This window comes from Macrobrachium nipponense, chromosome 12 (genome assembly GCF_015104395.2).
Source record: "Macrobrachium nipponense isolate FS-2020 chromosome 12, ASM1510439v2, whole genome shotgun sequence".
NCBI lineage: Eukaryota > Metazoa > Arthropoda > Malacostraca > Decapoda > Palaemonidae > Macrobrachium > Macrobrachium nipponense.
In genome coordinates this window covers 5,934,714-5,958,262 of record NC_087205.1, presented here as the reverse complement: position 1 = coordinate 5,958,262, position 23,549 = coordinate 5,934,714, and the positions used below count along the sequence as shown (strand labels likewise).

At 36.5% G+C, this 23,549-nt stretch overlaps 1 protein-coding gene across 1 annotated transcript in view; it reads right to left on the bottom strand.

Annotated features, from left to right (window-relative positions):
• Positions 1 to 16,783, bottom strand: part of LOC135224321 (gem-associated protein 6-like) — a 108,609-nt gene extending 91,826 nt beyond the window's left edge. The window contains exon 1 of the mRNA XM_064263217.1: positions 16,705 to 16,783. The gene's annotated coding sequence lies outside the window, so the exon portion shown is untranslated. The remainder of the gene's footprint in view (positions 1 to 16,704) is intronic.
• Between the last annotated feature and the right edge of the window lie 6,766 nt (positions 16,784 to 23,549).

Genomic DNA, 23,549 nt, shown 5'->3' with positions numbered 1-23,549 from the left:
GATACACCCTTTTACAAAGTCTTCGTCTCCGTCTAACGCATTCCATATTTACAAAATGTGAACATTACCTGAAAACGCAGTATGTCGTCTCAAAACACCTCACGTCAAAGCTCACTCATTCTATTTACTTTTCGAAATATTTCCGCTGGCGCTCACATCAGACTCTTGGGGTTCCTCGTACGTTAATACTCACTGATTTTCGGGACGATGTTGAGACGCCCGTGCCCTTTGCCCCTCAATATCTCCTTTCAGTGCCCTTGGCCACTCAAAATCTCCCTTCAGTGCCCTTTGCCACTCAATATCTCTCCCCTGTACCCATTCACGCGCAAAAGGTATGCGGGAATTTATAAAATGACCTCACTGAGTATCAGAATGTCAGCAACATTTCTTGCTTTCTTATCTTCAATTAAATGCCTCCGTGGTACTATTTCTTTGAACGTAAAAAATAAATAGACAATAGAAACAAAAGTTGCCAGAGAAACGCTTCCTACATTTTCATGGTATCACTTCCCATCACCTATGAATCATTTTGTATTGATTTTGGGATAGACAGATACGACATCTCATACGTACAAAACTCTTATATAGTCATATACAAATATAAAATTTAATACTACCAATGAAAACAATTACATGGCAGATAAGGTATACTATTTTTTATGAGGACAAACATCATGAAGACGTCATCCTTATCCAGAACCTTTATGCAAACATTCATCTCAGACGACTGAAAGAATTTTACATGGGCCAGTATGTATGAAGAGCTTCTAATAAATTATAATCACCTTAATAAGAACGTTCCCTCCAAAGTGTTGACAAGCAATCTACGAAGTTTTGTAATCTGTGTATGTCAAATTGGCACAAGGTTTCCTTGATTTTTTTTGTTTTTGTTTTTTGTTTACCTGACCTTGGGTAACCTAATAAACAAGACTACAAGGCGCTTTAATCTTCTGAATCATGTAACCTTGAGTTGTTGAGAAAACAAACTTATATTGTGTTTTGGTATCCTAAGCACCTTCCATGGCTCTCAGACCACCTGTATTAGACTGGTACATGTTGTGGTAATCTACAGTAACTTTTTATTTCGGGCCTCACTATGACCCATTAGATTTAGCAAGATACCGCTACGGCTTATTGAAAAATTGTAAATAAGGGCGACCACCCTGCATCTAACCTTCCACCTGCATTAGGACTTGGGACCGACTTTACGTGCGCAGTCCGCGCACTCACGAAAAGGTACACTGACTTTCCTTGCAATGATTGCAAAGCTGTGCTTGTGTCCTGAATCAGGGGGGGCTTCTTTGTCTGCCGAAGTAGCTGAGTAGTATTTATGCTCGGCCCTCGGCTGTCGTCTTCCTCGCTCTTACGTTTTTGGGAGTAGCATTCAAGGAGTCGTTGGCCCCTTTTATCTGGTTCCTGCTTCTTTATCTTTACTTCATCTCCTCTTCTACTCTTCCCTAATTCGCCCAATTAGCTGAGGTCTGATCCACCTGCCGTTGCTTGTCCTACTCTGGGCATGGTGCAGTCATTGCAGATGCTTTGAACCATTTTGGTTCGTCCTTGTTCTCGCTGTTCTGATGTTTTTGTTACAGTCATTTACGTCTTAATTTCTGTCCCACTTGCAAACCAGGACATTTACTACACAAAAAGTATTGTTTCGATATGATTACAAGTAGACGAATCTTTATGTCATTTAATGTCTCTCTTTCCACACAGACACTTATATACATACCCACATGATTGAAAAAAAAACATTCTCACACACACACACACACACACACATATTATATCTATATATATTATATATATATAATATATATATATATGTGTGTGTATGTGTGTGTGTCTGTGTGTATGGAGTGTATGTGTGTGTGTCTGTGTGTGTATGTGAGTGTGTGTCTTTTACTGTAATACAACAGTATAATATCAAGATAAAAGTCCCATAATACACTACTTGAACGTTGCAACCATACAGTTATTGCGACGCTAAATTATGAATATCACACCCACAATCAATCAATCTATCGTTCCATCAATCAAGGAAGAAGAAGCAGGTCTATCGCTTTCTTGGGGGCTATGTTCCCTTTTCTCGCTAACCATGGCAGTAGCGACGCCAGTTTGTGACAACATATCAAATCGTATTTCCCTCAGCCTTGTGCTGGAAAAGCTTATTAGGATTCGAAAAATGCTCTATAGAGAGATGTTATTCAATAATTTACAGCGCAAATCTCTACGATGTTACGAAAATACAATATTATAATTACAATTATTATTAAGAAAATACAATATTATTATTACAATTATTATTATTATTAATTATTATTATTATTATTATTGGAGGCTACGGAAAACGCCCAGAGAGAGAGAGAGAGAGAGAGAGAGAGAGAGAGAGAGAGAGAGAGAGAGAGAGAGAGAGTCATTCAATAATTTACAGTGCAAATTCCTGATATTATTATTATTATTATATTATTATTATTATTATTATTATGGAAGCTACAGAAAACATGTACAGGGAGAGAGAGAGAGAGAGAGAGAGAGAGAGAGAGAGAGAGAATATGTAATTCAATAATTTACAGTGCAAATTCCTCTGATATTAATTATTATTATTATTATTATTATTATTATTATTATTATTATATTATCATATATTTCTTTTGTTAAAGATGATGGCAGCATCAGTGGAATTGATTTTATATATGGTCTTTTCAATTCTTCTTATTATTCTCTTCACATCAGGGCTGATATTTGCTAATAGCTGGCCGATGTTCATATCTCGGTGAAAGAAATGTTTTCTAAAAATAATAAATTACTGATATGATAACAAAAGTGGTTAACAAATCTTAGTCTAAGGGCGTAACGGAATTCCAACGTTTCAAACCGTATCATCGGTTCATTTTCAAGGAAAGGTGAGCGTGAACTGATTGGAATGGGGTCGTTCGGCGGTATTTATTGTGTCTGATGGGCGCTGCGTTTTTTATTATTATTATTATTAATATTATTATTCATTAGATGAAACCCATTCATATAGAACAAGCCCACAGGTGCCACCCACTTGAAATTCAAGCTTCCAAAGAATTTGGTGTTTATTGCGAAGAAGTAGGAGGCAGTAGAGGGAAATATACAGAGGGAAGAGATCCCACTTATCAAAAAAAACATAGATAACAATGTATTAAAATGCAAGAAGAATAGTATCAGGTTAGAAATGATATGCACGAGACCCTCTGGGAGCGAGACACATTTACTGCACACTGGTGCTGCTGTTAATCGAATCTAGTTGCTCTCGGCAGATGTAGGGGATCAGGGATCTACAGTGAATGTGAAAGATCTCTGCTGAACTACAACTTACGCAAAAGTGACAACGGTCCAAGTCATAACTGCTTTTGTAAGGAAACAGAAAACTACCGTCACGAACCACTCTATCTAAGTATCATTATTATTATTATTATTATTATTATTATTATATATATGGAGGCTATGGAGACCCCAAAGAGAGAGAGAGAGAGAGAGAGAGAGAGAGAGAGAGAGAGAGAGAGAGAGAGAGCCGAACGCTAATACTACAGCGAATTAAAGAGGACTTTATATCCCCCCGAAAACACGTCTCTGATAAACAAGCAGTCAAGTACACCATGTGTTGACCCCTCCAATCCTTATTTATCTGTTCACCTGGGATGGGGGCGGGAAAGCCACCCCGCCCCCCCCCCCTCCCCCCACTTCCCTTCTTCAGCCAGGTCGCTAACCGTCGAGAGGACAGAGCCAAGTGCCCCGCCATAATTGGGGTAGCTATATATGTGTATGTACGCACGCACTCCCTCGCTAGATCGGGCATCTGCACGCAGCGATCTCGGCTCGATCACATACCCATAAGAAAAAAGGAAAAAGAAAAGGGAAAAAAGGAACAAGAAAAGAGAAAAAAGGAAAAAGCCTGCGGTAAAATTAGTTTGGGAATCTATACTCTGTTTTTTTCCATCTGTCCATCCGCCTTTGGTATTTTCGCATGGTAGCACTGCGTCCCGGGCTTTAAATAGTTACGCTATGTGTAAGTTTTAGGTGAATAAAAGGAGATCTCATTTGCAACTGAAAAGTGTTTTAATAATTTACTGTATGCGAATTACACCGTTAATATTCGAAATAGGATATTATTTAAAGCCCGGGACGCAGTGTTACCATGCGCAAACACCACCGGCGGATGGACAGATGGAAAAAAAACAGAGTATTGTAAGGCCGCTCGCACGTATTCACTCAAGAAGCCGTGTGCATCTGTTTGTTTGTATGGTGTTTTTACGTTGCATGGAACCAGTGGTTATCCAGCAACGGGACCAACGGCTTTACGTGACTTCCGAACCTCGTCGAGAGTGAACTTCTATTACCAGAAATACAAATCTCTGACCCCTCAGTGGAATACCCGGGAATCGAACTCGCGGCCACCGAGGTGGCACGCCAACGCCATACCGATCACGCCACTGAGGCGCTAGGTTGTGCATCTATTTGTTTCTCTTGCTTTACACATTAATATATTATAAATATGTAAATAAAAAGATAAATAAATAAAAGGAAAAATAAATAAATAAATAGAATAGCGAATCATACAGAAAAGCAATTGCAGTTTCACTTTCGAGATGAAGACAGGATGCTAAAAGCATTATTATTTTTTCTCTTTGATTACCCAAGCAACAATAAATGAATTTCCTAATGCTGAAGAAAGTGTTTTAGGTTTCCTGCGGACTGGCGCAGGTCATAACTCGACGAGAACCACTATAATTTACACGACCGAGCCAGGAAGTCGTCAATGGAATCTAATTATGTTTTTGATGCTTTATTAATGAGCGAATGGAGCGCACATCGTGCTTTCCCTATTGACTCAGGGACGTAGGATAAATTTAACACGACACGAGTAAATTATAAGTCTGTAAATAATTGAATGACTCCCTGCGTTTCCAGTAGCCTCCAGAATAGTAATGATTTACTTACGTAATATGAGGGGGATTTGCAGCTGTAAATTATAGAAGGACATTCTCTCTCTCTCTCTCTCTCTCTCCATCTCTCTCTCTCTACTCTCTCTATATCTATACCTCTCTCTCTCTCTCTTCTCTCTCTCAAGTCCACAGCATCTGTTATACACTCTTTTTTTTTTTTTAGAATTCTGTATTCCAGGGTGGATTTGTATGCACGACGAATGAGATGAGCGATCATACAATGTAAGAGAACCAACTGTCCTAAGTGTCATGCAAGACTACTTTTAATTATTACAAATGAATTCACCTTGGCACACTCCTTATAGCTTCTCATATTTACTACTGTGTGTATATATATATACACACACACACACACACACACATATATATATATATATGATATATATATATATATTATATGTGTATATGCACGTATGCATTTGTGTCAATATGTATAAAGAGAGATAAGAGTTGCCGAGGTAGCCCCTTGACGGAAGTACAATTATATCACGATCTCTCTCTCTCTCTCCTCTCTCATCTCTCTCTCTCTCTCTCTCTCTCTCTCTCTCTCTCTCTATATATATATATTATATATATATTCTATATCTTATATATAATATATATATATATATATATATATTTACACACACACACAGAGAGAGTACGATGTATGCCCCATTTATTTATCTATTTATTCATCTATTTGTTTATTACAGGTTACGCATACATGCAAAATTTATCATGTCTTTCTGGCCTATAATTTGCAGTAAGTAATTCCTACTCAACAAAACTTCTGTTTCCGTTGCGTGAACTTTCGTCTTTCGTTTAATTACACTAGACCCTATTTTTTTTTTCTTATAATCCTCCATTTCCTCTGTTTACGTATTGGAGTCACGTTTGTCAACATATGAAGGTTGTTATTTACGGGGACAAGTATTTATCTCTTGCGCGCCGTTCGGACTCCACGACAATTTTGTTACTGACGTGGATACCTGTTTTCATTTCACAGAACGTATCATTCTCTTTTATTTTTCCCCACATTCACATTTTTCTCAGGCTTTTTGGTCGTAACTTTGGATGTATCCGACATTCAACCTTCACTGGTTGTTAATAATAATAATAACTTAATAATAATAATAATAATAACTATAATAATAATAATTAAATTATATAATAATAATGTCACTTAGTACGAGAATTAATGGTGATGAGCAAAATAATATATGGGATATATATATATATATATATATATATATATATATATATATATGTGTGTGTGTGTGTGTGTGTGTGTGTATGTGTGTGTGTGTGTGTGTTACAGGCAGATAACGAAACCAGGCATTTCGCGAACGGCCTGAAACTTCAGGCAAATAGCAAAATGCACTGAGAGACATTTTTATCTACGGGCTGCTCTGTGAGCAACAGCCCGTGCTGCCATAAGGCCAGCTTAATCTTCAACAACAACAGAGACATATGATCTCCCCCCGGGGGCTAGTACTAAACACGGCGAAACAGTAGCTCAGCTACATTTTTTGTCGTGTTTAGTACTAGCCACTGGGCGATCAAATGTCTCTAAGTGCATTTGATCCCCCAGGGGCTAGTACTAAAACATTGCGGAACACATTTGACCACCCGGGGGGCTAGTACTAAACAGAAGCTCATCTGACCCCATGGGACTAGACTAGTACCAAACACGGCGAAACGGTGTAGATGAATCACTGTGTCGCCGGTTTTAGTACTAGCCCTCGGGGTTCAAATGTTCCTAAGCGAATTGGTTATTTCACATATTCCAAAGGGGGTTCGTGAAATCCCTGTATTACACACACACACACACACATATTGCAAGGAACATCAACTCAATACTTTCAAGTCACAGTAAAAGTATGATTTATTTCACGAGCATCCATGAACATCCATGAAGCATGTAGTACAACTACAGATCATAATAAACATATGAAGGCTACATTCCTCATTGTGAAGGGCGTAGTCTAAAGGAAATAATTGAGTAAATATTAGTAGGAATATTAAATTTGTGGCTGATATTATGGAGAATCTGAATCACTCACACATACACAAATATGTTCACAATTGCTCTTAATAATACTGTGCATAGAAAATAATAGTTCAGGTTCTCCTGAAATTCCCCTCCTCCACAAATCAAGGGTTTGTTTACAGTTTATTTACATTTTCAAAGTTTTTTTTCTTCCAACATTCACGAAGATTATCATGACTTTTGCCAAATACTATTCAAGATGATTAATATACTTTTGAACTAAGTAGGCCTAAACGAGAACTAAATACGCCACAGCTCAGTTGGACTATTTTATTATTATCCTGCGCTGTTGTATAATTACGATACAAGGAAACTTGAGAGAGAGAGAGAGAGAGACACGGGGGTGTTTATAAGCCTTGCAGTAAAGGACAGCCAGCGCACGTGTCACGACAGCACTTCTACTTTCCCCCACCTTGAATTCCCCCTCCCCACCACAACTTTCCTCCTCTCCTCTCGTTCCCCTTTTCTCCGAGCCGTTTCCTCCATCGGCCATCGGATGATAATGGTTTTAAGTGCCGGGGTTAGATTTTATGAGGACGGGAATAACGGCAAGGAAGAAAAATGTCCTGACCTACTTTTGCGTTCTCCTACTCCCCCCCCCCCCCCCCCCCTCCTCCCCCCAAAACTTGGCAGCTTCGACCAATTAAGTATGACTCTTTGAACGCTGGGGTACCATCTCTGCAGCTTAATCCTTTTATTTCTCCCACCTCTCTTGCATACTCTGACAAGCACGAACGAGAGAGGGAAGGGGATCTGGTAAGGACGGACGTGGGCAACAACGAGGCACCAGAGCCAACTGAGTGCGCGCCTTCCTGCGTTGGGAAAATCGAGTCTGCACCCAGCGCTGAAGTACACAATTACCCCGAATCTCTAGAGTCCGAGCCAGACGGTCGCCTGTGTCTGCGTTTTCTTCTGTTGTCCACAGCGAGTCTGGTATCCGAGGTATGACTACGGTATTTGGGTATTTAGGCAAGGCGGAGTTGCGCAATTTTGTAAATTTGGCACTGCTTCCTCGCCCGTCCTAAAGCGAGCCTTTACTTGTGTATACGTGCGTTTCACTACCTCTCTTAATTTGGTCACAGTGTTTTGACAATACTGCCCACTGCTCTTCTCCAACCTGGTTTTTCTATTCACGCGTTTATTATATATATCGTAAGTAGATTTGAATTCAGAGCGTTGCAACTTTGCGTTCATAGGGGGCGTTACCATATGACCGGATGGGCGTTGACCATTTTCGTTAATTCCGTAAGCAGTGTGCCCTAGTCACCTTTTCCAGCAATAGACATCATTCTTTCATCTCAAATTATTACAAATTGAAAAATACATTTGAAGAACGATAATAATCGTAGCGCCATCGTGACATACACGAAAAATAAAATTTTATGAATATAAAGTTTTATTAAAACATTCAAAATTATTTTTGAAGAAATTACCGTGAGGAAGACTGACGTCTAAATCCTACACGACAGTTGGAAACAGTAGAACGGATATACAGCGTTTTTTTTTTCTTTTTTTTCAAACAATAAACTATGGGGAAAATTGTTTGGTATACGAATGGCAGAAATGAATAACTCTAGCCATCGCATGTCAGCCAAGTCTGAACCGACACACGCAAAGAAAATAGCGAAATATCGATATAAAACCATTCTAATACTAATATGAATTTTCTGCAGTTCGGAATACATGAGATAGTTTTAACGATTTAAAATATACCTGCTTACTCATTTACGCTATAATAATAATAATAATAATAATAATAATAATAAGCCTTATGAGAGGTTAAACCAAGCATATGAGGCTGAAGAATTTTTCCAAGAAGTCGTCATTCATTGATCGTTTCAAGAAGTAACATATCAAGGATATGATAATAATAATAATAATAATAATAATAATAATAATAATAACGTTTCTCTCTCAACAGAAACTCTAGGAGGTAACCAGCCTGATACCGGACGGTAGAGAAACCTAAAATAAGAAAAGAGGTCCCTATGATTCTGAGACGCAGTTCCTATCTGCAATGGTTCCAAAATGCAACCACAGGTTGGGGGTTGGTTGGGGGGGGGGGGGGGGGGGTTAAACTAAAAAAAAAGAGGTGCAGCGACCTTGTTCACACGGTCTGCAGTTCTGGTTGTGAATCGAAACTCAAGAAGTAATAACAAACACGCATCGGGAGTGCCAAAGGGCCCCACTTAAAAGAGAAGAAGAAGAAGAAGACGAAGAAGAAGAAGAAGAAAGAAAGAAAGAAAGAAGAAAGAAAGAAACGACAGAATGTAAAACCCAGATCACCTCTTCTAAAGAGGTTTAACCAGCGAGTTGAAATTAACTTCCTAATAAAAATTATTAAATATAAAAAATGATAAGAGAATAAGAGAGACGGTGACGTTGAAGAATTATATATATATATATATATATATATATATATATATATATATATATATATATATATATATATATACACATACGAGGAAAATACGAACATTTATCCAAATCTCTGACCCTCAGGAACTGAAACCTAATGTGGTCACAAGAGCGATTCTAGCCTTAGCTATCATTTCCTCTCACACTCAACCAGGGCACTCACTGGCTCTGCTCTGTCCTACAGACCTTTGCTGAAACGGACAGTGATTATAGTACTTTTAGCTAGCACCGGTTCTGTTGTGGCTTTAGAGCCTTAGAGGACGGGTTCTTTCACAAGGTACAAGAACCTTCCGTTAACAATGCGACTTTCATTTCACTTGGGGGCAGAGTTTCTTCTTGTTACCTTCCCTGGCACACATACAGAAAAGTAACCTCCAGTAGCTGAGGCTGGCATTTTCGGACCCAGGGAACCGTATGCTCTCTCAACTTGGACAAGTGGAGCCAGCGCACGCCCTTATACAAGCTGATTTCAGCACATGTAGCCTACTATGCATTCATGTGACTGAATCAAAACACATATCGCATATATGCAGTACGCAACAGACTGAATATACGTGTATATGTGCATGTAAGGAGCAGAGGGCCAACAATGGGCAGCAAAAAGTGAGGTGCACCTGAAGCTGGAATAGAACGAGGTCTGCACCTTTCCCAAACAATGTCACATCCATCACAAATTTCCCGATGTGCCTTCAGTATAGAAGCAACTATACAACGGAAAGGCGAGGCAGAGAGATCCTCCTCCCGGTGACTCAGGAGAGCTCGACGAGCGTCTATAAACTGCACGGACCAAGGTCTACAGAGTAAGGACAGTCCTGTAAGCGAATGTATCACACATCGCTTTGCCCGCTGTGCGTTTGTGTACTGATGCTGGCAGATCCTCCTCCTCCTCCCCTTCTTCCTCTTCCTCCTCCTAATATACTACTACTCCCTCACCCCACCTCCTCTCCCTCCTCTCTCCGTTTCGGTTTCTCCAAGATCACCACCAAAAACAGGGAATTTCACTTCTTCCCCTTACCGTCTACTTTCCCCTCTTCTTCCCACCATTTCATTCCTCCTACATCTCCCCCCCCGCCCCCGCCCACAACTCCTCCTCCCCCGCGCCGTCGACGATAAAAAAAAAAGTGGCATCTCACTTACCCTGTGCGTTTCCCTTTCCTCTCCCCCTCCCCCCCCCCCAACCCCCTACAACCACTCCTCCCCCCCCCCTACTACTCCTCACTCCAGATTGTCCTCAATCTGTGCCAAGTAGTCGTACAGCGAGAAAAATAATACCCTGACGCCACCTTTCATTGCTGCCCCAGCGCCAACCGGGTTGAAATGCCCCGAGTAATGCTCTCGAATACGGTGGAGCGTCTAGTTTTAATAAATATGAAAAATAATGAGCATAGATTTCAATAGCAATGTGCGATGATGACACAGAATGTGACTGATATACCCGTAACATTGGACTCGAATAAATGGGGGTTCTCTCGAGTGGACATTAATTAAAATAGGATAAGGCACAAGAATTAAAGAATCGAAAATCAGGATTAATTAAACGCTCGTCTCTCTCTTAGAAGAGTTAATGATGCTCCTGGGGCAAGATCCCAACCACGCATAAGGCCATCTTAATTTAATTCTTGTGAATATAAAGCCAGTATGGTAGGTAAACTTTTATAATTGAAAAAAAAAAAAAAAAAAAAAAAATATATATATATATATATATATATATATATATATATATTGTACACTCATTTTATATATTACCAGAGAAGATTCATATACGTGTATATATTTCAATTTTATGTTTATCTTGTCTTATGCAAAATGCGACTAAAGAAGTAATGCAATACATACATACATACATACATACATACATACATACATACATACATACACACACACACACACACCACGACACACACACACACACATATATATATATATATATATATATATGTATATATATATATATTATATAATATATCGAACTACAAATGTCCTTTAATATCTAATTCGCTCTACCTCGGAATTAATTATATTTTCATATATGCTTAACCGAGGGGGAATTTATTAAGCGATACAATTCTATTAAATCGCTTATAAAATTTCCCCCTCGGTTAAGCATATATGAAATATAATTAATTCCGAGGTAGAGCGAATTAGATATTAAAGGACATTTGTAGTTCGATATATGTATATGAATCACGGTAATGTGATAGACTTATTACTATATAATTATAGTAGTATATATATTATAGTATATATACTATAGTATAATATATATCATTGCTATAGAACTGAATCACGAAGTTATGAAACGTGATAAATGTATAAATAAGTCAAATGCCACGAAGTGAAACAACTTTTCCTTCGCGGAATATATATATATATATATATATATATATATATATATATATATATATATATATATATATCTACATACATATATATATATATATATATATATATATATAGATATTAGATATATAAAATAGGCTCATCTTAACCAAAAATTCATGTGGCTCTTCCCACAAAGCCGAAATAAATAAAATGAAAGAGAATCTCAACAAGGCCACATAGAAACGAGCACCAACGAAAGCATTTATTCCTATTGATCTAGATTCAAGCGGCGTTCTGTCGCACCTTATTATTATTATTATTATTATTATTATTATTATTATTATTATTATTATTATTATTCTTATTATATTACAAGACCACTGAGCGGACTTTCGGCTCTCACAGGGCTGATCCGAAGGACTAGAGTAAACATACCATGTCTAGGCCTGAAGCCAGGCACTGGGACCAAATAGATCATTCGGTATGATGATTTTTTTTATTTATATAGATTTTTTGCATCATGCCAAGCACTGGGCAACTAAGGCCATTCAGCACCGAAACGGAAATTGACAGTAAAAGGTTTGAAAGGTGTTACAGGAGGAATGTCTCGCAGTTGCACTATGAAACAATTGTTAGGAGAGATTGGACAGTAAGATGGAAGAAAGAGAATATGAACGGAGGTACAGTAAAAGGGATTAAAGTAGTTGCAGATAGAGGCCGAAGGGAGGCTGCAAAGAACCTTAAGTAATGCCTACATTGCATCGAATGAGGTGCACTGACGACACTAACCCCCTACGGGGTGGTATGATGATGACTGAGTGAAAATGAAATTAAAAAATGCACAAAGGTATATGATCTCGTACTTTAGCGTACACACACCCAATAAATACACTTACTCGTGTTTTCATACGTACACACTATTAAGGTATATATAAAAATTCAGAATAAGTTAAGTACCATTTTAAAATTTTGTCTTTTTAAAATTCATTGAATACTCTACGGGATTTAGTGCTTTTATCATTTACTTACCATTATATTTTAATTAAATCACAGTTCCTCAAGAACATCAAAATTGGAACGACTGAAAATGGAAAAGATTATGACAAAATTTTCCTTATTGATTTATTTCCAAAAGTTGGCAGCCGCTGCTGGTCATACTTTGGGCGCTAAATATAAATATGTCGTGAGAGAAATATACCCATAATGGGATGATCGATTTCTGAAACGGATGACTATGTGCTACTGAATATCTTTCTTAAATTACGCTTCTGTGAAGTCATAGAATTCTTTCCGAACCATTGAATCATGGTTTTTTTTTTTTCGTAAAATCATTGGATTCTGTTTCTTCTTGAGCCGTTAAATCATTAGGTTTTTGTTTTTATGATCGTTAAGTCATCAGTTTTATTTTTGTATTTTTTTTTTTATTAATGCGTTGCATTCTTTTTGAACCGTTAAATCATTGGATTCTTTCTGAACGGTTAAAATGTTGGATTCTTTTTGGACTCGTTAAATCGTTTGATTCTCTTTGAACCTTTGAATCCTTGGATCTCTTTGTACCGTTGAATCACTGGATTCTTTATAAACCGTTATATCGTTGGATTTATTGGGAATTGTTAAATCGTTGGATTGTTTTTTTAACCGTTAAATCATCAAATTCATTTTGCAGTATTAAATCATTGTTTTATTTTTGAACCGTTAAACAGTGGGTTCTTTTTGAACCGTTAGATCATTGGATTCCTTAGGAATCGTTAAATTGTTGGATCGCTTAGAACCGTTTTATCACTAAATTCTATTTGAACCGTTAAATCACTGGATCTTTTGGAACCGTTAATCATTGTATTCTTTTTTAACCATTAATTCACCGGATCTTTTTGAATCAAATCACTGGATTCTTTTTGAACCGTTTAAAATATTGGATTCTTTTTGAACCGTTACATTGCTGTGGCCACTCCTCGAGTTGCACTTCTTGTTTAGATTACCATTATCATATATATTTTTTTTTCATCAAAGGATGCCATTGCATACATATGTACTTAGATTAAATGGCTCTCTGTACAATAAACATTCATTTATTTCTTTTCAGTCTTTCGTTTGGAGAGCAATGCGATCCCTACCCCAATCGTTGCACCCCCCCCCTACAATTTCGAATAAAACTTAAATATAATCAGCAATTTGTAAGTGAAATGATATTCAACTTCTCCCTCCGGTAACCGGTTTGTAAATGAGTATAAAAAGTAGCGTAATCTGACGTGATATTACAGGATTGGCTGCAAAGATATAATTTCTACAAAATAGAATCTCCTGCTGTATGAGACATTTATCATGTCACTGACTGGATGGGTGGATGAAGACCCATTCATTGAAACCAAGGAGTAGCAGTGTTCCCATATCCAGTGAGGCATTCCTCCTTTTCCTAATTTTCTGTGGCACTGAAACTGATGTATATCTTCACCATTTTCTTTGAATTTGCGTTTAACTTGGAGGTTGCTCTCAAAAGATGATGCAGTAAGTGTCCATTCATCCCAGCCATCTACGTATGTGGACCATGTCTTAAGCACATATATTTTAGTGGATATTGTGAACTCGAGAATCAAAACTTTCTCACACCATTTCAATCTGTTTATTTGTTTGTATGTTTTTTTTTTCTTTTCATTCTGAGTAACATAATGATTTCTATCTCAAAAACTATATTTTCTAACACTCAATGAGACAGAAATATGCCCAAAATCTTATATCTCATTCAAAGCAACACCATAGAACATATGCCTTTCGTCCTATTGTGGAATCTCCACATGTTTATTTTCTTAGGATTACATTCTTGATCCGTGTCGGAGTCTCGCCCCACTTGTAAATAAGAGACATAGTTATCTAATCTTTCGGTATTTTGTGCTATATTATTTAGGACAACTGTACTCATCTTGAATTGTCTGCGTGAGCTAGTACATTTGCCTACAAAAATGAGGCAGTTGTTTTATCTTTTTTTTTTTTTTCAGGGAGGCGGAACTTAAAGGGGAGTTAGCTACGATTATGATAATTGCTTTATTCTTCACAATATCAATAATAAAAATAATTTTAGGAAAGCAGTAATATCAGATATTTTAACATGTTTGATCGAATTACGTACATTACCTAATACGGTAATATTTGCAAAAAAAAAATAAAATAAAAAATTTAATCAAATGATGTTTATATAAAAAAAAATTAAGTCGTCTAAACCGTTGTTGTGCTAATCAGTGATAAGAAACTGTTGAACCCATCAACTAAATTCCCTGGAGTGTTTCAAATAGAATTTTTAATTTCCGAGTTTCCAGTTAGTATTTAATGGTAGAGAATAACACCAAGGTGTTCTCTCTCTCTCTCTCAACATAAAATGACTGATGTATTTAGAGAACGACTGGTTGAGAGAGAGAGAGAGAGAGAGAGAGAGAGAGAGAGAGAGAGAGAGAGAGAGAGAGAGAGACGAATTGCGAGTCCTTAAAACGTAACAGTAATAATATATATATATATATATATCTATTATTATATATATATATATATATATATACATATATATATATATATATAATATATAATATATATTCTAATATATACGTGTGTGTTATGTCAGTGCTTGTATGCTTGTAATTGCACTCACTGAGAGACAAAAACAAAATAATACCTTGTATAATGAATTAACGTTAAAAGCTGAAGTAACCAATATACAGTATTTCTAGAATTTTCAAATCAAAATATTTTGAATTTAATACTAGTAATTTTTTTAAGGAGCAAGGAAATGATAAAAAAAATGTGGAATCTTCGAATCAATTTAATGAAAACACAAAAGATAAATAATAAGCAGAACGGAATATGGTCAATAGATGAAAGTACAAATCTGAAAGCATAAGTAGCTACAGGTCTCTCGAAAATCCGAAAAACTTTCGACCTATGAACTTTCTCCGAATAGAAAATAGAAAATTTAAAAGAAACAGAAACGCAATAAGCCTACCCCATTCTGAGAACCTTCTATATTATTCGCGAAAAAAAGGTAAACAAACAACCTTGCAGATAAAGAATACATCGGTTCCGAGAAATCCAAACAACACGCAGAACCTTAGCCTCTCTCTCTCTCTCTCTCTCTCATACAACTTGATTTGCTGCAGTGGAAACTATAACTCCTCTCTCTCTCTCTCTCTCTCTCTCTCTCAATACTTGATTCGATGCAGTGGAAATTAAAACTATAACTCTCCTCTCTCTCTCTCTCTCTCTCTCTCTCTCTCTCTCTCTCTCTCTCTCTCTCTGCTTCACAGCCCGGAGGATATTGGCCCCGGAGGTTACTGGGAAGAAAAGAGCAAAAATGTCGAAAATTTTAGGAATGCAGAATCTCTACACAGGTGCTGAGGTCTCGCCTCGCCTGAACCGGCAAAAGCGAGCGTTCTTTTTGTATCTGAGCGACTTATCATAGCATTCAGACAATGAGGAAATGGAACTATGGTTTTATACAGTGTTTTGGGGCTGGGCAGTTCATGGATAGTTCTACCGGAGGGTCAACTTTGTTACTTTCGTTGGATGAATGCTTCATATATCTTCATGATAGGGCCCAGTTTCTTACTTTTTGGCAGGAATGCTTTAAGAACAGTTATATACTGGCAGAATGTCTTATTTTTGTGGATGAATAATTTACCTTAAGAACAATTACTGCCAAAATGTCTGACTATTGTGGATGAATAATTTACCTTAAGAACAATTACTGCCAGAATGTCTGACTTTTGTGGATGAATAATTTACTTTAAGAACAAGTTATGGGCCAGAATGTCTGGGACTAATTTTGGCATGAACTAATTTACTTAGGGAAACAGTTACTGGCAGAATGTCTTACTATTGTGGATGAATAATTTACTTTAGGAACAGTTACTGGCAGAATGTCTTAATTTTGTGGATGAATACTTAATGAGTATTTCACAGAAGGGTTGATTTTCTTACCTTTTGGGGATGGATGGTTACCTCATGAACAGTTCACAGACCTCAAATTCAGTCGAACCGATTTTCAAGTTCCCTGAAATAAATAAAAAAGTTGTCCCTTGAGTTATACATGTTAATGTTGTTACCTGGAAACAACTTATAATATTGAAAACATTAATCTTGATATAAATAAACGATGGTGAAATATCTGCTGATACTGTAAAAATATTAAGCTTGTTAGTCAAATATAAATATTAGACCTACAAACAATGCAAAATGAAACTCATGACTCGAAATAAGGAAAATACAAAAAATTAAATAAGTGAGAAAAATTACACCTGCAGTTTGTACAAATGGAAAACTTAATTTTGCATAAAGAATCAAGATTAAAATTAGAAAGTTTTGTATCTTTAGTATACTTACATAAACAGCGCCAAAAAAAATTTTAAGTCACTTTTCTATTCTACCAACAAAGATATGAACACGAAACATGAAACGGTCAAATATGTCATTTATATAAAAGAATGCAAAAATACATAAATACGTAGTACTTTCAATGATAATTAAACAATAAATACAGATTAATAAACAACAGTGTGAAACATCTGAAAGCAACATGTCTATTAGCAAACGACAGGAATACAATGAAAGCAACATACTCATTAGCAAACTTCAGCAATATAATGAAAGCAATATGCCCATTGGGAAACCTCAGCAATATGATGAAAGCAACATGCCCATTAGCAAACGACAACACATACAATGAGAGCAACATGACCATTAGCAAACCTCAGAAGTATAATGACACCAATATACCCATTAGCAAACGACAGCAATATAATGAAAACAACATACCCATTAGCAAACGACAGCAATATAATGAAAGCAACAGACCCATTAGCTAACGACAGAATTATAATAAAAGCAACATGCCCATTAGCAAACCTCAGCAGTATAATGAAACCAAAATGCCCATTAGCAAACGACAGCAATATAATGAAAGCAACATGCCCACTAGCAAACGACAGCAATACAATGAACCAGTGTTACTGCTGTCGCTGCGTAAACAATAACACTGACCTTCATCTAAAAGTTTGCTGTTCCACATAGCGATGAGGTCGACGTTCAAATCAACCAACACTGTTGTGATCCTGATAATCTCTCATGACTCACTCTCTTGGCTTTTTTGGTGCCTCTTTGATGCGCACCAGTCCTCTTTTCCAGTACACGATCTTACACGACGTAAATGCAAGTTCCCGTCAGAATGCTCCCGACGGCATGGTTTTAGATGCAGGTCCATATGACTGTTTGTAAAGTTATCGAAAAGTGAATTTTTCGTCTGGTTAAAGACAGATTTTATTTTGCTTGAAGACGTTTAATGAGCGGCGTTCTAATAACAAACTCTGGAAAGCAGCTCCACAAACCATGACAACGAAATCTGAAAGGGTTTGTACTAATTCTTTGAAGATGAGATAAAGAGGCATTAATGTATGCAAATATTGGTGAAGGGATATAAAAACAACCACTAAAAAACAAGTAAAAAATGCGCCTAGGTCCTTCTTTTTGTACAGCGAATAATGCTGTATGTACCTCCCAGCCACGGCACATGAAACTTTCAGCCACGGCCAGGTGGTGGCATGTGTGTTTGGCACCGCTACGATCATTACTAATTCTAACTTTAGGTAAAACTACTGAGGCTAGAAGGCTGCAATTTGGTATTTTTGATGATTGGAGAGTGAGATGATTAAAACATACCAATTTGCAGCCCTCTAGCCTCAGTAGTTTTTGAGATCTGAAGGCAGACAGAAAAAGCCATCTCAATAGTTTTCTTTTACAGAAAACTACAACTGAATCTGCAAAGTTCGTAGTACTGAAGCTTCAAGGACACCAGTGGAATGAATGGGGTACAGAAATGGTTAGAATGTGTCTAGGTACAAGAGACAGATAAAACTGCAAGGACGTCATTTAGTACTCTACGTTTTATTTGTGGGTGCGAGAGAGAGAGAGAGAGAGAGAGAGAGAGAGATGACACTATAGGTGCTAAAAGATCTACAAAAGGAAAGGGATCACTACACTCCAGAGGCAAAAGCTTGGAAGCAGACTAAAGTGATTATGAAATGAAAGTCGTACGACTTGAGTGAAGTAAAGATAAATCGAGCACGAGAACCTCCAGTCTGGCGATAATATGCCGGAAGTGGACTTCCCCAATTTGAGTAGTTGCCCAAATTTATTTTAAGGAAGATATATATATAAAAAAAACTGATAAACATGACTTACATTCACATGTCATGTACAGCCTTCTCAAAGTGTACACACACACACACACACACACACTACATACATACATACATACATACATACACACACATATATATATATATATATATATATATATATATATATATATATATATATAACCTAATTCAAATAAGATGGTATCTAACGGAGATTTTATTCACAGGAATTACAGGCTTTCAAGGACTAATCTGTCCCCATCGACCGGTAGACGATTTTTACGGCTACCAGACGCTGGGCCTGAAAAGCTTGTTGTTACTTGACTTTAGCGAATAAAATCTCCGGTAGATACCATCCTGTATAATTTGAGTCCTTTTATTCCTTGTATGACTGCAAAGAAGTACTATGGTGCGAGTGATCAAGTTTGTGTGTGTTGTTGTGTGTGTGTATATGTATATATATATATATATATATAATATATATATATATATATATATATATATATATACTAAAGTTGAAGGCAGTTGCTGGAAACCAGATAAACAGCACTGGAGGAAGAAAGAGATTACCAGAATCTTTTAATTTTTTAATATGTTTTATTTTTTTTTGCTGACGTTTCTGGACAATATGTCCCATTTTTCAAAGCTGAAAATTAAAAAGAACATCAGAAATAAAAATAGACTCAGATTAAAACATGGTAAAAAAAATTGTTAAGAAATAACTTTTATCATGTTTGAATCCGAGTCTATTTTTAAGTCTGTTGTTCTTTTCAATTTTTAACTTCGAAAATGGGACACATGGTCCTGAAACGTCAGCAAAATAAATAACTTTAAAAGGATTTGGTATCTGTCCCTCCTCCGATGCTATTTATATATATATAATATAATATATTATATATATATAATATTATAAATATATTTTTATCTGTGTGCGTGCGAGTAAGGGCATGCACGCAAGTGTGGGGAGAAGAAAGGAAAAAATTGCCAATCATCCTGGCTATCATCTTTACTTACCGCGTAGTAAACTTGAAGGCGCGGTTTTCCAGAATCGTATGGGAGTAAATAAATCATGAAATGGCAGCATAAGAGGAAAAACGGTGTGAATTTGCCACGCCCTTCTCGGAAGCGAAGCCTCCCCTCATACCTTACATTTCTTGCTTTAAATAAAAAGCGTCGGATCATAACCCTTTCCTTGATAACAGTTGCGCGGCTTGTCCTCTTTCTTTTTACTTTTTTTATACATAAGAGCTCACCTGAAAAAAAGATAAAATGTGAATTTTTTTGCCAAGTTCGAAATCACAATGAAATCAAGACACAGTTGGTGGTAACGAATTTTTTTTAATATATATATATATATAATATAATATATATAATATATAATAATTAATATATATATATATATATATTATTATCTAACCTTGTTATAGGCAACGTAATTGTCTGTCTATCTATCTATCTATCTATTATACATATATCTATATATATATTCATATATATATATATATATATATAATATTATATAATAAAAGGTTTTTGGTCACGAAGGAAAAAAATGAAAAAGAATAGCGAAGATAGCCAAGCACTTTCTGTCTAGTTCGACCCTTTACTTCGGGTGGCACAACCGCAGTTGTTGCCTGAAGTAAAAGGGTTCGAACTAGAACCGAAAGTGCTTGGCTATCCTCGCTTTTCATTTTTTTCCGCTTCGTGGCAAAAACCTTTATTTTATACATAGCATCTCGTTTTATATACTTCGGGTGAACAAGTTTAATTCTCATACATATATAATATATATATAATATATATATATAATATATATTATATAATAACACACATACATAACTATACATACATACATAACATACATTCATTACTTTGACATACATACACACACACACACACCACACACACACACACACATATATATACTATATAGTATAAATTATATATTAATGTGTGGTGGGTGTGTGTGTGTGTGTGTGTTGTGTGTAGTATGTATGTATGGTATGAAAGTATGAATGTTATGTATGTATGTATGTATAATTATATATATTATATACTATATATTATTATGAAATAACTTGTTCCACGAAAGTAATATAAAACGTGATGCTATGTATAAATAAGGAAGGTTTTTTGCCACGAAAGGAAAAAAAATGAAAAAGCCGAGATAGCCAAGCACTTTCGGTCTAGTTCGACCCTTTAACTCAGGCACAAACTGGTTGGTGCCCGAGTAAAGGGTCGAACTAGACAGAAAGTGCTTTGGCTATCTCTGCCTTTTTCAGTTTTTTCCTTCGTGGCAAAAAACCTTTCTTATATATATATAATATATAATTATATATAAATTATATATATATATAAGAATAGATTTAGATAGATAGATAGAAAGACTTACCGTCCTATACAGGTTAATATATATATATATATATAATAATATTAATATAATATAATATATTAATATATATAATATATATATAAATAATTTTATATATTTTAGCACGTTTTGGAATTACGGTTTAAAAGTTAGGAATAATAATATTTACAACTTATGCGTGAGCGGTCAAGCTTGTATGCGTCCCGAACAAGTTGGAGGTGAGATCACGCCTTTTTATTTTTTAGGACAAAGGTTTTACCATTATCAGACTTTAATGATTTACTCTGGCAATGTACAGTCATACATTAGGAAATTTCAAAATTTCGTTGCTGTTAAGTCAGTCTTATATGAAATATAGTTTAATAAAAATCGATAACTGGACTTTACTTGTAATGTTTCCTTCCCATTTTCTATGAAAACCGGGATTCGAATAAATCGCAGGGGATTAATACTCCATAAAATCATCACTTCCCGGCCGTTTTCAAATCGCTCAGTGGCCGTTTATTTCCTGAGTATCGCGAACGGAGGAAATTTCTTGGAATCATTTTAGGTATCTCCTCTTCTCCTCTCTCTCTCTCTCTCTCTCTCTCTCTCTCTCTCTCTCATTAACTTGCATACTGTCACTCGGGAGTTTAACCAACGAAGCTAAGCTGGTTGGTATTTGAAATTGGCAACACCAAGAAAAGCCATGTCTTATATCATAATATATATTATATTAATAATATTATTTATATATATATAATAATAATATATATACATGCTTTTCTGGTGTTGCCAATTCAAATACCAACCAGCTTAGCTTCGTTGGTTAAACTCCCGAGTGACAGTATGCAAGTTAATGAGAGAGAGAGAGAGAGAGAGAGAGAGAGAGAGAGAGAGAGAGAATACCTAAAATGATTCCAAGAAATTTTCTTCGCCGCGTTTGCCGGATTACTCAGGAATAAACGGCCCACTGAGCGATTTGAAAACGCCGGGAAGTGATGATTTATGAGTCATCCCTGCGATTATTCGAATCCCGGTTTTCCATACAGAAAATGGAAACATTAAAGAAGAATCCAAGTTTATCGTTTTTTTTTTTATTTTTTTAACTATATTTCATATAAGACTGACTTAACAGCAACGAAATTTTGAATTTCCTAATGTATGATTGTACATGCAGAGTAATCATTAAAGTCTGATAATGGTAAAACCTTTGTCCTAAAAAATAAAAAGGCGTGATCTCACCTCCAACTTGTTCGGGACGCAGACAAGCTTGACCGCTCACGCATAAGTTGTAAATATTATATTCCTAACTTTAAACGTAAATCAAAACGTGCTAAAATCTAAGGTGGTGGAGGGGGGCAGGGGGAGGGAGTACGTTCCAGAAAGGGTTACCCTTCCATTCTGGCATTTGGGATGAGGTTGCTACCCACACACCCATGGAACTAATAGAAAGTCACGTGGAAATTTATGGGAACAACAAATCCTTCACACAACGGAAAGGTATTTTCCCTATCAATGCGACTAAAACCGCCAAATCGGCCTCTTGTCTTTTCTAGTCACACTTAAACGGCATCGGAAGATAGCTTCCTCGGTCACCTGTTCAAATTCTTATCCAATTTACGGGGTGGTCTGTCTACGTTGACGTCGGGTCACCGGCGATACGAATCTCTCTCTCTCTCTCTCTCTCTCTCTCTCTCTCTCTCTCTCTCTCTCTCTCTCTCTTCCGAGGTCGATAACTCTCGGAAAGGTAAGGGAAGGAAGACTTTCCCTGTCCTCTTTTCGTTTTGCTACAGCTTCTGATCCTGTTCCCTGGATGTGTGATTGACGTTTGGGAATGCCAGTCACATCCATCAATCCACGACTAAGTATTTTTCTGCGTGACTACTCAAGCCACTGTGGAAAAAAAAGAGAAAAAAAGAATGGATTTTGATTTCTGCATGTAAGCCTATGGAGTGACAAACTGGATATCGTGAATAAGATAAGAATATTGTCAATATCACAGCAATGCATTCATTTGTACGATCAAGTTAATTTGTGTCAAACTTTGAGTCTTAAAACTTAAAATGAAAGGATCACTGGATCTTGTACAACCGAAAGCTGATAACGCACTTGGGGTAAGGGTAAAGATAAGGTAATTGCCGTCGTAAGGTTAATTGTCGTATTACAATGTTGTTTTATGCTTTAATTCAACAAATACAGATACCAACGTTTGCAAATAAGAAGAGTAAAAGTATAAAAATTTATTTCGCAACACAACTCAAAAAGGAGCATGACTATAT